The sequence below is a fragment of the Bactrocera neohumeralis genome, chromosome 5 (genome assembly GCF_024586455.1).
Source record: "Bactrocera neohumeralis isolate Rockhampton chromosome 5, APGP_CSIRO_Bneo_wtdbg2-racon-allhic-juicebox.fasta_v2, whole genome shotgun sequence".
Taxonomy (NCBI): Eukaryota; Metazoa; Arthropoda; class Insecta; order Diptera; family Tephritidae; genus Bactrocera; species Bactrocera neohumeralis.
In genome coordinates this window covers 21,973,637-21,989,779 of record NC_065922.1, presented here as the reverse complement: position 1 = coordinate 21,989,779, position 16,143 = coordinate 21,973,637, and the positions used below count along the sequence as shown (strand labels likewise).

Sequence of the window (16,143 nt, the reverse complement as noted above, 5' to 3'; positions counted from 1 at the left end):
ATCATCGCAATCGTGGCAAAACTTTTCACGCTTCGTTATGCACAATTATTGAGATCGGTGACGCTGCTTATAAATATGGCATTAATGCGCTTGCTTTTCATAAGTTTCCCAGCGCAATATACTCGTCAAAGTAGTCATTAAATTTCATAAGTCGTCATAATAATGAATTGCATAACACATATGCACTACTCTCACAGTATTATTATTGCTGCGAATTAATAAATGATATAATGTTATAGCTCGGTCATTTTAATTGCAAATTGAGTCTCACAAATATACTATATAAGCATCTTGTTTAGAAGGTATCACTTGCCCTCTCACTAAATAACGAATAATTTCTTGGAATAAATTTCATTTATTAAAAATCAAGAAATAACAGTTTCACGAAAAATTTTTGAATCAATATTAAATCAATATGACTTAAACTAAAAAAATGAGAATCCTATTTTTCTAACCATTTTGTAGCTCAAAACAAACAATTCACCGTAAATTTGGTGAGAAAGAAAGATACTGCAACGAGCAAAAAATTGTAAGACTTTTTTCATAATTTTAAAATTCTTACTTTCTTCAAAATCTATGGCGTCTGCTCAAATAATCAACCTTGGCCCCAAAACACTTTTGTCAATGTTCTTTCCTTCTTCGAAACTGCTATTAAAGTGTCAATTTCTGGAATAGCCTTCAATACACTTAGTGATTCACATTTAACTCCGTCACTAGACTCAAAACGGTTTCTCGGGGGCGGTAGTTTGAGTTTGCTGAAAAGCCAGAAATCACACGGAGGTAAATCACTCAAATACGGTGGTTGCGGCACGATATCGGTTCAAAATTTGGCGAAAAATCCACCAAGAATCAATGTAGTATGCGACGGTAAATTATCGTAACTCAAAAACCAAGAGTTGTCCGCTCAACTCCGGTCTCTTTCTGCGAATAGCTTCGCGCAAATGACGCATAACACTCAAATAGTATTTCTGTTGACAGATTGGCCGGTCGGAAGGAATTCACACCTCGATGATCGAAGAAAACTGTGAACATTACCTTAATTTTTGACCTTCTTTGACGTAGTTTTTTGGCTTTGGTTCTTCTTTGCCACGATATTCGGCCGATTGATCGTCAGCTTCTGGGTCGGTACCATAAATCCAAGACTCATCGTCAGTAATAGCACGTTTCATGACAACCTGGTAGTCGGAAAGCATTGTTTCATGGACGTTAACACGACGCTGTTTTTCGAAAAAATATAGTGATTTTGAAACCAATCATGCTTGCACTTTTCTTAGGCTCAAATGATCTATCAAAATGGTTTTCATTGATCTTTCCAATATTCCAACGATGCAAGTAAGATCACTGATTTCTCATCGACAATTCTCAAGCACCAATTCTTTTATTTTATTGACGTGCTGATCATCAGCTGATGTTAATGGCCGTTCTGGAAGTGGTTCGTCGTCAACGCGTTCTCAACTCTCTTTGAATAATTTGTACCAATCGAAAACAACGATAAACAGTTGACACCGAAGTCCTTTTCCTACATTCTGAACCAGAAGTTTGATTCCGCACACAAAATTTAATAGAACTTCTTTTTTGAATAATTTCATCGTAAAAATCGCCGAATGCACTTTATGTACTTCAGAAAGACGTATAGGCTATGGATTATTTTGATGTGGAAAAAAATATTTCAACAAATGGGTCGAGCAAAAATTTAAAATAAAAAGTCTATTTTTTGCCCACAGTAGTATGTCGCCGGGATGAACAAAATCAGCGTTAAACGGGGTCTTACTGTATAGTCAAACCAAATTCTAAAGTTCACAAATTTAAGCTAAGGGAAGGTAATTGCAGAAAAGACTAATTTTTTACTCAGAATCAAATCCTCAGTTTCCAAAAAATAAAGAGATACTTTTCCCCAATAAACTGGGGCTTTTGCTATGAAAATACTGAATATTATAGTCCTTAATGTGCCACAACACCAAATCCTTACTCCGAAACCTTGGAAAAATTATTATGTTATTCGATATTCTTTAATGAAACATATACCGACAGCTTAATAAAATACACAGATAAATCAATTTCTTCAATTAATTATCAAAATTCCAATATTAGTTAGCAACACGCATACACATACATACACAGAAATCGTGAGCATTTTCACACAAGCAATTAACGGAACTGAATGCCTAGAACGAAAATTGTCTCTCAATTGCGAGCAATAAAATATTAACTGAGAATATCTTCATTGCTTTGGCGTCAATTAGATACCAATAAGCTTTGAAAATTGTGCAATGCGCCACTAATTAGTTTTCGAACAATAAAACACGCACGGAGAAAGGGTGGCGTGGCATGGGCGGTATCGTTAGACGAATGACCGGGCGGAGCAGTGATGTAGAGAAGAGGAAATGCAAAGGAAACGGATCAATTACAATTTATTACAGCTCATTGATAACAAGCGAGCGGTTATTTGGGAGAGTACAAAGGGGTGAATGCCCTTCAGGGTGTCTCCCATACCCATAACCTATTAGTTTCGGCATTTCTCTAAAAATATCTTTTAACTAAAGACAGAATTTCTTAAAACTTTTTTGGATTACTAGATAATCCTGATATAAAGTCACAGAATGAGGGATGTGCTGTAATTTCTAGCCAACCACCACCACCACCACATTTTTTGTTTCTGTAAATTTTCTTTACTTTTTTGTGCTGACCTATTGGATACTAATTTTCTATCTGAAAGATGTTTCCAAGAGGTTTTGGGAGAGAAAGACTTAAAAACATTTCTCCTAGACAGTTGTATATTTTGTGAAGTTTTCTCTGTTCACTGCTCTGCTTCGAAAAAATACACTCGTTGTCAATCGTTGTTTAATCTAACTTTGGACAACGTTTACAGGCCTTTTGAATAATTTTTAATTAATTTTGCCCGAAAGAGACAACTTGAGATAGTCTGCGAGAGTAATGTCTGAAAAACTAATTTTGGGTCTAGGCCATTCTCCACTACTTCGATTCCATTTCTTACAATCTAGTTTACAGCATCGTGGAGTCTTTACGTGGCGATGCCTTCTCTGCTCACACACTTGTTAGAAATTGAATGGCTAGACGTGTCTTCTGAGCTTGGCAATTTACGTTTGATAAAAAAATGGATCAAAAAGTTGTTCGCGAATTCTTGGCCAAAAACAATACATAATTTTATATATAATAAATATTTATTTCAAAAAGCGAAAAGTCTCGTTATTTCTTGAACACACAAACATTATTCTCATTTAATGGACAAAAACCACTCACATGATAAAAACAAGTCCGAAAAGGTTGCCATATAGAAATATTTGTGTTGTCTTATGTTATGGATTTCAAAATAGATTGCTGTTGACTTCTTTTATTTTTACATATCCAAAACGATACCAACTCGACGCCTTACTATGTAATCCCGTAAGTTTAAATAAGTAAGTGGACTGTCTCCGGTGAATGTGATCCAGCAGTTTTTTATTCCAATAATAAAACCCATATTAATACCATAACCTACAGACTTCTATTACCGATTGAATTTTGTAAAGCGCATAATTTTTGTAAACAATTGCTTATCCTTTCTCTATTAAATATAAACCACTCTCATAAAAATTGTTGACAAAAAACTGGAGCAGTTGATTGTGCAAGCTTCTCTTGAAGCTAAGTTTTTTCCAACAATATCACTCACGTTAGATTGGAACAGACAGTAATCACTTGTTGCCAGTTTCGAAATATAAGGTGGGTGCATAAGAACCTACTTCATGGTATACTGGTCCTGATGGTATACGATTCCTCTTCAAGGCTAGACAGCTCATTCCTTCAGACGCTCCAATTGTTGACAATATACGTTCGAATTAAATATTTTGCCAGAAGCAGAACAGTTTATAGTAGATGATTTCCTGACAATCCCACCAAATCTTCCCAACCGTCAATACTGGCTTGACTACCGTTTGCGTCGGCTCACCATCATTCACCCGTGACTGTTTTCAGCAGCAATAATCATCCAATTGAAAAATAGATCGATGTTATTGCGATTGAGTAGAGATTCGTAGATGGAAGTTTGACACATGCGTTTTTATTTTGCGTTAACTTATGTGGCACCGATACAAGGAGCTTGTTTTTGTATTAAGCCATATTTAAATAGTTCCAAACAGATTTTTGGGCAATGTTTAGCTCCTGGGCAATCGAAACAGTGATTCCATGACTATCTATCAAGATAGTTTCCATCTTCGGGACCATGTTGCAGCTTGGATATCGAAATTCTCTGTCTGTCTATATACACGTGAGCTAGTCCCTCAATTTTTGAAATACAAATCAAAAATCTTGCATGCGCCCTTTTCTCCCAAATAAGCTACTCTTTTGTCGCAACCGCGATATCGAAGCACTATAGCATTAGTTGCCACAGAAACTGAATGAACAAAATAAAGTTCTTGTATGGAAAATTTTTTGATTTGACAAGATATCTTTTAAAAAATTTTACATGGATTATTTTTGAAGACAACGGTATAATATGAGAAGAATATGCTCAGATTGGACCAATATATCGTACAGCTTCCATACAATTCACAGAAAAATTAAGTCCGGTAATGAAGAATTGTGCCATTTGACGAGATATCTTCACATAAGTTGGCAAGGATTATTATTCATGGCAATGCTTTAGTCTGCGAACAAATTGTTAAGATCGAACTACTATAGCATATAGCTGTCATACAAACCAAACATTGAAAGTAAAGTTTATATATGAAAAAATGTTTAGTCTAGCTTCGATATAGCTGAAGGTAAATCTTTTCTTCTTTAGCTATATATTTATACTTTTATTATTTATGAGATAATAATTCAAAATTAAATTACTCGTTATCAAAGCGACGTTTTGCAAACCGCCTCATGCAATCAGTGGCAAGCATCCACGCTTCTTATCGCATTTTTTACACTACGATAAATTTTGTTTTTGTAATTAACCGCTACACGTACTCACGCTTGCGGCTTTGCTGCACTTAAATTCTCTATGACTCGCAATGCAATCGTAAACTAGCAACAGTAGCTGCAACGGTAGCGCAAAAACTACTAACTATTTACATTTGAAGCGCAAAATGCAGTAAAACAGCAGATAATCTCTAAGCGACCAATCTCTGCCTGCCTGCCCGGCACACCTAAACCAAAACCACGCGACCAAGCGCAAGTTCGTTCCCATTGTGTATTACACCGCGCAGCAACTAATTTGCATAAGCGAACTGAACGAACTGTTCTGCGGTTGCTATTGAAAGTGCTTGAACGCGCAGCGTGAGGCGGGAGGGGGCTCACGAAATGACAGCAAAAACGCATACAGACAATCGTAATCACACGTTTGAGTGACAGCAACATGCCCGCCTAACCGGGAAGAGTTGTTACGCATCCCAAAAGCCAAAAGGGGTGTATGTGTGTGCGCTTGGGGACTAAGGTAAATAGACCGTTAGGTCGTTGTGTGGCTAGATGAATACAGAAATAAATAGACAGTCCACAAGCGCTCCGAGACGAGCATAAATGGACATAAATTTTCGTTAAATAAACAGAAAAGCGTTGGTAGCTGGCGGCATGCGTGGGCATTTGCACGGCTGGACGGCAACGGCAGGGGTCGGTTGACTTCCACGCGGAACAGAGCTGAGCTCAGCTGACTTGCGGTGATGGTGAAAGTCACTACCTGCGTCAAATAGACTCTTTGGATGCCCTAGTACAGGTGTGTGTATGCATGTGTAAGAACAAGCAAACACCGTAGTGACACGACAGCGCCGCCGCACAGGATATTAAAGCAACAGAGGCCGGCTTCAAAGACGTGCGAGACGGTGAGTAAGCAATGAGGACGTTAAGGTCAGCTGTTATATGCTCCTGTGGGACAAGAACACGTTAGTCATGAGACAATAAACCTACAGCAACCTCAACCGGCAAATCGACAAACGTGTTGCAAGTAGCAAGCGCAACCAACATGTGAAGCCAACGCGCTTGCTTGCAACGCAACCCAGATGGTAGATAACGCGAAGCATGTAGCAGCCTAGAAATGAGTGATATCCAAGCCGAACGAGGTGACGGCGAGGTGTAAACATTGCTTACCTAGCATTATGCCAGCTTTATCTGAGTCCGCCGGTGGCAAGCATCAGTAGCATCGAGTGTAAATAGCAGGGGAGCGCACAAAGACGCACACGCACACTTACTTGCTTGCTCGTTTCGTCGAGAACCCCAACTAGGGGACGCAGTTCCTTTGTTTGTATTTATGTCACAGCGTTGCGGCAAACATGCGCGCCACCACATCTGCAACCGAATTGGCCATGTTAGGAGGGCCTAATGTAGCCAGGGGCCTGGTGTTGTACGCGTAGGTGTCACTGTTGACCTGCCTCAGCGCAGCAGAAGTTAAAGCATCATGGCGCTAATTGAAATTCCAGGCGGCAGCACAAGCAAGCGTCGCCAGCTTTGGGGCTGTTTCTGTCACTTGAAGCGTAAAATATTTAAACAGTTCACAAAGATATTCATGCGAAGACTTATGCGCCAAGTAGGAGACTGTTTACAGCGGCCTAGTAAGAAATTTGGAGGAAATTTTCATAATTTCGGAGATTTTTAGACCTGCGAAACATAAAGGGTTGCGCTCAGCGGTTCTCAACAGCGTTTAATCAATGGCTCTTCTATGCTTTAAGTGGACGTTTTTGGCTCGTTTCTGGTTTTACTAACCCTCAGCGCTTCTTGCTTGCTCTCATTGGCTCTCACTGGTTCTCAATTACTCTTTTATGCTATCGTTTTTGATTTTTTTACTTAATCTTACTGTCCATATATTAAAACCATTCATAAAGAGACTCTTGCAAAGGCATATTTGTCAAGTGGAGGGGGTAGTATGCAACGGCTTAGTAAAAATTTTGGGTAAATCTCTAATAATTTCGTATATTTTAAAGTCTGAAGAGCATAACAGTGGTGCTCACTGATTCTGGTCAACGCTCACCAGGTCTCAGTAGTTATCCAAGGCTTTTCTAGTGGATCGCTCTTGCTCTTCCGGGTTTTTAACGACTCTCGCCGCTTCTTACTGGCTCTCGTCGACTCTCACTAGTTCTCAATTACTATCTTGTGCTCTCTTTTTGTCTTACTGATTCTTTCATATTCCCCACAGACCTCTAAGTATTGAAACAGTTCAAAAGGACGCTCATGCGGAGACACCGAATGGAAGGACGATATCAGCGGCTTAGTAGGAAATTTGAAGTCGAGAATGTACATATTTATATATTTTTATAGAACCTCAAATGAGTTTATGTTTGAAATTTTTTTTACATTTTTTTCTTGGGTCTTTATCCGCTCTTAGCCTTCTCGTTAACTCTGCTAGGCTCTCATTGGGTTCTACTAGCTCTACTCAACACTCACCAGTTCTGAAAATATCTCGAGTCCGCTCTTCTCTTTTTATTGGCCTTTAAGGATCTCTCTAACACTCCTTGTCCCACCTTTCGTCGGCTGTCAAGGCTTCTCACTCGTTTTTTATCGATTCTATCAGACCACACTGGCTTTTCTCGACATTTTTAGAGTCCCGATCGTTTGAACGGTCCACAGCCATTACAAAGTTTTGAACTGATATGTATGAAAAGCCTTTTATTTACTTTTCTGAAATGTCGTCTTTATTTTTTTTTTTTTTTTGAACCCGTATAAATAAGATCACAACAACTCTTTATCAGCGCAGGGAAGAAAACACTCAACAAAATGCTCAAAGCATAGCAGGCGGTAACAAGCACAGCTGGAAGAAGCGCAGCTATCTGTCAATCCAACAGCCTTAAGTGTCAATGCACAACCACACACACGCTTACAACAATTGCCAGTGAGAGATAAAATTCCGCTGGCTCTTAACTTTAGCATTACGTGAGATGACCTACTGTGCTAAATAATGAAATGAGAATGAAGAAGAGCGAATTAAAAAAAAACATCGATTTGCCTTGAAATTTAAAATGACCCAGATAAAAATGCAAAATTCCGAGAAAGACAACAAAAAATTAAATAAGTTTATTTCCGCTGTGTGAACACTCACAATTCCAATGAATCCATGTACATTCTCCGCTTCCCCCAAAAGCTTTTCACTTACATCGACAGTTGCAACACGTGCGCCTCTGTCCGCCCTCGCCACTTTGGGTTGGCTTGCCTGTATTCCCTGATTTAGTAGCCAGTTCTAGCAGCATCCATTAAAAAAGTTTATTCTCTGTAGAGCGCGCTCTCGAATGGTGATTTGCTGCTTCATTTGTTGGCGAACGGAAATGAAAGGCCAAAGGACATGACTGACAGGTCATGTGGCAGATGGCGTTGGTAATGGTCTCACAGTCGGAGATTTGATGATTTGCAGAGCGCGATTTGTGGGTATGTAGTGAGTTGTGCTCAGTCTTTTTTTGGTTATTTTCTTGCTACTTCACTTTATCGAGGGAATTCACTTGCCGTGTGGAGCAATGGAAATGTTTCGGCGATCGATATTGCGGTGGTGGGTTTGAATAGAAGGGAAATGGGAATATTACTTTGGTATGCACAGTAAAATTTGCATACGAGCAAGTGAGGCATTATGTAGTTGTTGTGAATGCCTAGCAGAAAATTTTATAATTGTTGTATATTCAGGATTGGAAAAAATAACCAATTTTTTTGCACAAAATAAAGATCGCAGTAGCGAGGGTTCTTTTCCTTCTTTACAACAACAGAGTTGTTTCATTTTCATTGAGGTGTTTTTCAAGTGGCGGGTCTCAAACCCATCGCACAACTCTGGGGAGGGATGTTTCGCCTCCGCACTTTAGTTCTCCTCCAAACGGATGTTTTTTGGCTGGGATAAGATACTTGGTCTTAGACCGAAAGTCGTGCGCTGCTTGAGCCATATGTAAAAGATTCGCTTCTGGCCACTCCCAAGTTAATAGCGCTCAGAGAACTTTCCTCACTTGCGTGAACTTCTGCACATGACTCCAAAGCGTCGTGCGCTGAAAAGTGTTTAAAAGTGGGAGTGACGATCTTCTAAATGATTTAATGAACATATCTTTCAAAGCCAATCGCTGTTAAGGAGTCCCTTTAGCATTTCTTCATAAGGTGTAGAAATGGTTAAAATTAAATAAAAACCACGCCTACTCTCTATATAACAGTTAATTTGTTCATCAATGACCATTTCTGACTCAATGCGTAGCGTATGTAGCAAAGAGCACCCGGAAGAGATTCAAGAGCCGTCATTTCATTCAGAAAGAACCACGGTTTGGTTCTTCAAATATTATACCAGTGAGAACGTAAACACCAGCTATAATCGGTTCAAAATATACCCTCTCTTAAGTGAAAGTACAATATTGAACCTTGAAAGCATTGCCTTGTCTTTACTCTTTTCGAATTTCGAATTGCAAGGGTATTCGGCTTGTCCTTCCTTACTGGTAATATCATTTTTTTTTTAACTTAACTGGTTAGAGATTACATGGGTTTACGGATTTCGAGAAATCGAATTTTTGATTGTCTTATTAAATTCTACAAGGAGATACAGCTTTGAAAACTTATGAGCTCGTGGCTATGTGCGCCGTCTTTAAACACATTTTTTTCGAAAATATCTTTGAGTTATAATTCTGAGAGACTTGGGCGAAGGTCGTTTTTCGATAATTTCATTTTTTTTTGTAAAAATGCCTTCCAAAAATTATTAGTCATTTTTCCTTCATCCCAGTTTTAAGTTATGGTTTCAACTACAGCACGTATTTGTCACTTTAGATTATTCTGCAAGGAGTTATCCTGCCAACGCGGTCGCATCTGCTTTCCGAGGGGTCACCGGAGATGGCGTCGCAATGGCCGAGTTTAAAATATTTTTTTTCCAAAAATTGTAACAATAAAAAATTCTAATAAAATATTTAATTTTTTATATTAGAAAAAAATTTTTGAAAAAGGGCTGATTTTCCCCAAGGAAACCCATGTAACCCCTTGTAGTTCAAAAAAAAAGCTTTTTGGAAATAAAATTTGAACTCGTTTTATAAATAAAAAAATATTTTTTCTGCTTTTTGGCACCTTCTTCTTATCAATAATTTTGAAATTTTATATAAAAGTTTCAAATGAATATTTTTATGTGCTTTAATTTCCAAAATATAGAAAATGGCAATTTGACTTAAAATATATTTTTAACCATAAATATTTTATTATTTTTTTATTAGATTAAAACTATTTTTTTTTACTTTACCACTTAAAAATTTCCTGAATACATTTCTATTATTTCTCTTCAAATATCAATAAATGATATTTTGCAATCCATTTGAGTAAAAGTGGTCGTTTAAATTTCCAACAAATTCTAAACATAATCCGATTAAAAACTTCTTTTAATAATAATAAAAATAATAATTTTTAACAACGCCCCAACAACAACACAAACTCGTTGAGTGCACTCGCAATATTTGCGGAAATTTTTGACGCTTATTAATTTCCACGAATTACTGATTCACTTGTTGTTGGAAATTTACGCCATTTCAATTTGGCGCTTCCATTTATGAATATCTAATTTAATTGCAACATTTATTGCGCTTCACTAATTGGAACACATTATTATTATTATACTTTCAGATTTACACAAGTCAAAGCGGGCGCAACAAAGCAGCAAAAACACGAAAAATACCACAGCAACAACAACAAAGAAGCAGCAAAAAAGCTATACAACAATTACAAGTGAGTAAATATTAAGTGGATCAGTGAAGAGAGCATTTTTAATTGATGTTTGGTTACGCAAATAAAAGCTGGCGAAGCGAAGCTGGTTATATTTGTGAGTGTGTATGTTTGTTTGTGTGTATGCGTGCATGTACGTATGTGTCTATATGCGGATAAGTGCTTAATCTTGCATAAAAGCACGCTTACTTACTTACATGTAGGGCTAAAACGCAGACTCAAGTGTTAAGGAGCGTCAATATGTACATATGTATTTGTATATGTATGTATGTATTTATATATGCATATATGTATGTGTGAGGCTTGGTGTAGCAAAGTAGCGCTCGTTTTGACCTCAATCAATTGATTAATGGCCCACAGCAGCAACGAGCCATTTGGCGTACACGCTGCTTATACATATATAAATATGTATGTAAGGCAGCTGTTTTTTGCTGCGAATCTGCAGAAGCTACCACCACGGAAGCTGCAAAGTAAAAGCAACAGCGAAATTTATATACTCACGCATACACATACATACTATGTATATATTTTTAAGCACACTGTACCCTCATCAACCTCAAGGGATTTCCGTATTATTGCCCGCCGACGCATTAATGTATGTCAATGCAATAATTAATTGACTACAACAGCAAAAATAACAACGCCTAGCTGCCAGCATGCGCCAGCCATCCATAATGCTGATTTCTCTGCGGAATTTTTATTTGCCTATTATATCGATATTTCCGTCATAGTCGAGTAATTTGCGCAAATTAAAGCAATTTCGTTTCTCAATTTGATTTCCCTTCAATTTCGTCTGAGTTAACCATCCATTAGCTGACACTGGTTGTTGTTGGTGTAAAGTGGTTGACTGCTAAGTTGGCTAGTTGCTTGGGTCGTTTTAATTTTTCATTAACTCACTTCGAGCCGAAACAGCCACAAGCAGCTGACAGTTTGACAGTCTGGCTGCTGCTGGGCTATATGCTAAACTAAAGCACTAATACCAACAACTACAAGCACACCTTTCCGTTGAGAACTCATGTTTGAGTCTGCATGTTTGCCTTAGCCTATCTTACGGCGGCAATCTTTTGGATCAGACGGACACACATACTTATACACGCCTACACTCATAAATCACTGGTTAAAAAGTTTTGTTGTTGCTTGGTCTGCTGGCACCTCCAGGCTTGCCGCTGAGCGCGCGTGTTTGCGTGAATAAGCAAAGTTGGACAAAGTAGCGCTGCTTAGCTGCATCCGTACAAACTCACTGACCCAAACTACCGAAACTCGATGCCTGTCATGTCCGATTAGGCTGTGCCAGTGCGTTGTAGACAAGTGGCGCGACCAAGGCCGTATAGCCGCAATAACCCTATCTGGCACAAGACACTGAATTACCAAAAGCTCTTAGACGCCGCCGCACGAATTTTAGTTTTCTAACCGCTTGGCAGTCAACAACACCTTGCCATTTCCTCTGCTAATTTTGCTAAAAGTTTGTTTTTCTCCTGCTCCCACATCCGCGCCAATGCAGAAACGCGCTCAGAAAAAATTATCGTTTTTAGGCAGCAGGCAGACAGTTCATGCAAGTTTAATTTCTCACTTAAAGTTTTAATAATTTCCGAGGCTAAAATTAATTTTTTGCATGTAGCGGCAACATGGCCTCCGGAAGGATTGAATCTGCGTCTATGCGTACAATGAAGTTTAAAAACCTGATTTCTGGGCGAATTTTCGATTTATCTTTTAACTTGTTTTACTTGTGTGGGTTTGACTAATTTAACTTAATGATTAGATTTTAGTTGCTCACAATGGCTTTTGTTAATGCGTTGAAATATTTTATGATATTTTTCAATTTCGATGCGCCTATGATGGTAAAAATATACATATATACTTTTTGTGTTTTTTGGTTGCTGAATTAAGGAAGTTACCTAAGTATTCACTTTATTCTTATTTTGCCCGACAATTGTGGTTTGGTCAGGGCCGAGTGCACAAAATTTCGCCAGTTGCCGCTGTCTCTGCGAGCTCACTTGGTCCTTTAATTGGATGCGACTGTACCATTGCTGCCGCTGTACACCCATTAGTCTTGAACCGAAGGAACTTTGCTAGATCATCGTCTACATTTGTACGACATAGCCTATTCAACGCACTCCTTGAATTTTTATGTACTTAACTATATCCATGTCGCCTTTAACTTCATAGAGTTTGTGATTTCAGCTACTTGGTCACTCATCGCTCACTTGAACGGCTACAAAGACTTTGAATATTGCGGAGAACAGTTTTCTAGAGTACTCCAATTGCTCTACCCTCACGGCTCGCCATTCTACATGCATGTTTCTGCGCCGTATAATATGAAGAAGAAAAATATCCCATCTTTACTATTTTTAAGTTAGCAGTAAATGGCAACCCTGAACATCTGAATAGTTTTTTCTCACACATAATTTTTTTTAATATTTTTTATATTTCATCTATCGTTTTTAAGGCATATGGCAACCTTAGTTATATTTCGCTTATCATTTTTAACGCAATATGGCAACTCTAGTTATCAAATTTGTAATTACAATGCACAAACGTATCAACTCTTCTTGTATTTTATTAACTGCCATATTTTTATAACTCTTTAATTACCTCTGCATGTTACAGTTTAATTTAGTTAGACTATACCTAAGGGCTCAAAACTTATCAGGTTCAACTTTTGTAATGACAGAAAAGATTAAATTTTTTTTCTTGGAAATTTTATAATATGTAAATTGTGGCAGTGCTACTTTTCCATTAAAAACTTTTTAAGTTAAAAACACATGGCAACTCTGTCAGTGAAATTTTGTTAATATCAAAACAAATATTTAATACACATGGCAGCAATGCAATATCTTAAGTCTTATTGAAATATAGTTATTAAAAATAATTTGACAAACCCTGCTGCATTTTTTTGTTCGTTTAAAGGTTTTAAAGTTTATCCTAAAAATCCTACAATTCAAATTTATATTTTTTATTAAACTGAATTAGGTGGCAACACTATTCGAAATTTTACGAAAATATTACAATACTTTAAAGGTTTTAAAGTTTATCCTAAAAATCCTTCAGTTCAAGTTTCCATATTTTATTAAACTGAATTAGGTGGCAACACTATTCGAAATTTTTGCCAAAATATTACTTTAAAGGTTTCAAAGTTTATCCTAAAAATCCTACAATTCAAATTTTTATTTTTAATTAGACTGAATTAGGTGGCAACATTGTTCGAAATTTTTCCAAAATATTATTTTAAATGTTTTAAAGTTTATCCCAAAAATTCTAAAATTAAATTTTATATTTCTTAGACTGAATTAGGTGGCAACACTGTTGCAAATTTTACTAGATCTAAAATGCACGATTTTAATATTTTCTACTAGCCTCAAATTTGCCAAATTTTTATTTCAAAATATTTGTTGCCAACTCTATTCAAATTAAATTTTTTTAGATATTTTATTTAAATTAAAATGGTTCTTCATTTGATATAAAGATTTTATGTTATTTAAACAAATGTACACTTATTTGTTTTCGAAACAACTTCTAAAAGCCTTTTTTATAGCTATAGAGACACTAGCGCTCTAGGTATTCGACTAATCGACTAACCGGATTAACCGTATATGGGATTATTCGAATATTAATATTTGGTTTGCAGTATTCGAATGGTCGTAATTCGTCGACTAATCGATTAACTGTTCATTCATGCAGTTAACCGTTCTTTGTCTACTATTCGAATAGAAAGCATTCGACTTCTACAAACGTTTTCTTCGTATATAAGTTTATAAAAGCTCTAATGTATATTGGTGCACAATTGGCTTTTCACAAAACTAAAATAAGAAAAAATCAAAGTCTGCTTCAATTTCCAACAATTTTCATTTTTTTTTTTCAAATACTTGCAGAGGAGCAGCCATTCGAATAATCGTAGTAGAACAACTACGAGTATGTTCAATGTTACAACTATTCGGATAGTATTAATAGGTTAATATAACGGTTACAAACCGGATATTCGAATAATTGGTTTTCAGGTTACACGAATAATTTTAATAGCCCTAATAGACACACATTTCTTTTTTTCGTAAAACTCAGTCAAAAAATTTTTCACTCACTGCATTTTGAGTATAAATCCAAATCCCAAACAATGAAAACTTGAATCCTTTTATCGCCATATGAATTATCTACTAATTCTGCGTGATGATTTTCAAAATTTGCTATTGTAAACTAGTACACAATTTGGATATAATTTCAAAAGAATCAGTTATGCATGTGTTCAATTATATGTTTTTATATATTTATATGCAGTTATAATGAAAGTTTTGAGTATTATAAACCAATCTTAGCAACAAACTAAACTCAAATCTCTAATCTACATCATTTGCGCAAGCTTTTGCAAAATTCATTTCCATTACTCAATTAATAAGGGATTGCAATGCAAAGTTTTAATCGTTCTAGCTTCGTGTGCTTGATGAAGCATACTGAGTATACTACAGTATATATTTGTTGTTGTTGCATATTAATTCAAACTATCCTGTGCCTTTCAACACAAATGCCGTTTTATGCTTGCTGGCAACACTTCCTCTCCGCGCCTTCAACTTTAATTGCAAATGCTTAAATTTATGCGTGGCAGATACTTCTCGGTTGGTGAAGCGCTGCTGCAGCATGCAACACACCAATAAAGCACACTGCACTCGCTTCTACTATTTTTCTGCTTCCTTATTTTATTTTTTCTTCTTCCTCTTCTTCTTCATATTTTATGTTCTTTGTATAGAAAAATTAAGCTGCTTAATCTTCCGTTAGTCTATAGTTTGCTGCTAGTTTCTGCAGTCAAATTAAGCGTTAAAGTTATAAATAAAGTTGACAGCGCAATAAACAATCAAAAAGTGTCTAATATAGTTTTTAATGAGTTATTTTTCAGGTAATATATTTTATGGCTCTACGCAATTATGTACAGTCGTGTAGTCATAAATATGTCTAAGACTATTTTATTATACAATTTTAATTTCTGAAAAGGATTGATTCGTTTAATGTCACAAGGACTCAGTATCTCTCGCATACCTTTTCATAAATTTCTCGACTGAATTCGTTCTATTTTATAGATTATAGAGTACCTTAGCAATCATATTTAGTACAATAATCTAAAATTTCGAACACCCCAAAAATATTCACGCCAACTTAGAAAATTCTTCCATAAATCCTTCGCTCGTCACTACCAAAAATATTTTTGATTCTGTCAACCGAAAGAGGAAATACTAGTTATATATTGAGTAGTCGAAAAAGTATGTTCGTATTGTGTCAAAATTTTGAAATTTCAATTTACACTGATGGAATAATGTCTCTAGCAGAAATATCGCAAAAAGGAATCGACCACAATGATAAATATTTGTTTATTCATTATTATAAATATAAAAAGCAATAAGTTAAAATTTGATTAGAAATACGAAAAGACTTTTTCGACTACCCAATATTTTAGTTAAGCGCCGAATACATCTTCATATTTTATTAGCTTTGATTTTGATACTTTTTTTGCCATTCTTCGTACAATTCTTCCAA

The 16,143-nt window shown here is 36.4% G+C and overlaps 1 protein-coding gene across 2 annotated transcripts in view; it reads left to right on the top strand.

Annotated features, from left to right (window-relative positions):
• Positions 1-16,143, top strand: part of LOC126760136 (uncharacterized) — a 271,609-nt gene that overhangs the window by 176,168 nt on the left and 79,298 nt on the right. For both annotated transcript variants that reach the window (XM_050475571.1, XM_050475570.1), the window contains one exon: positions 10,528-10,629. The gene's annotated coding sequence lies outside the window, so the exon portion shown is untranslated. The remainder of the gene's footprint in view (positions 1-10,527; positions 10,630-16,143) is intronic.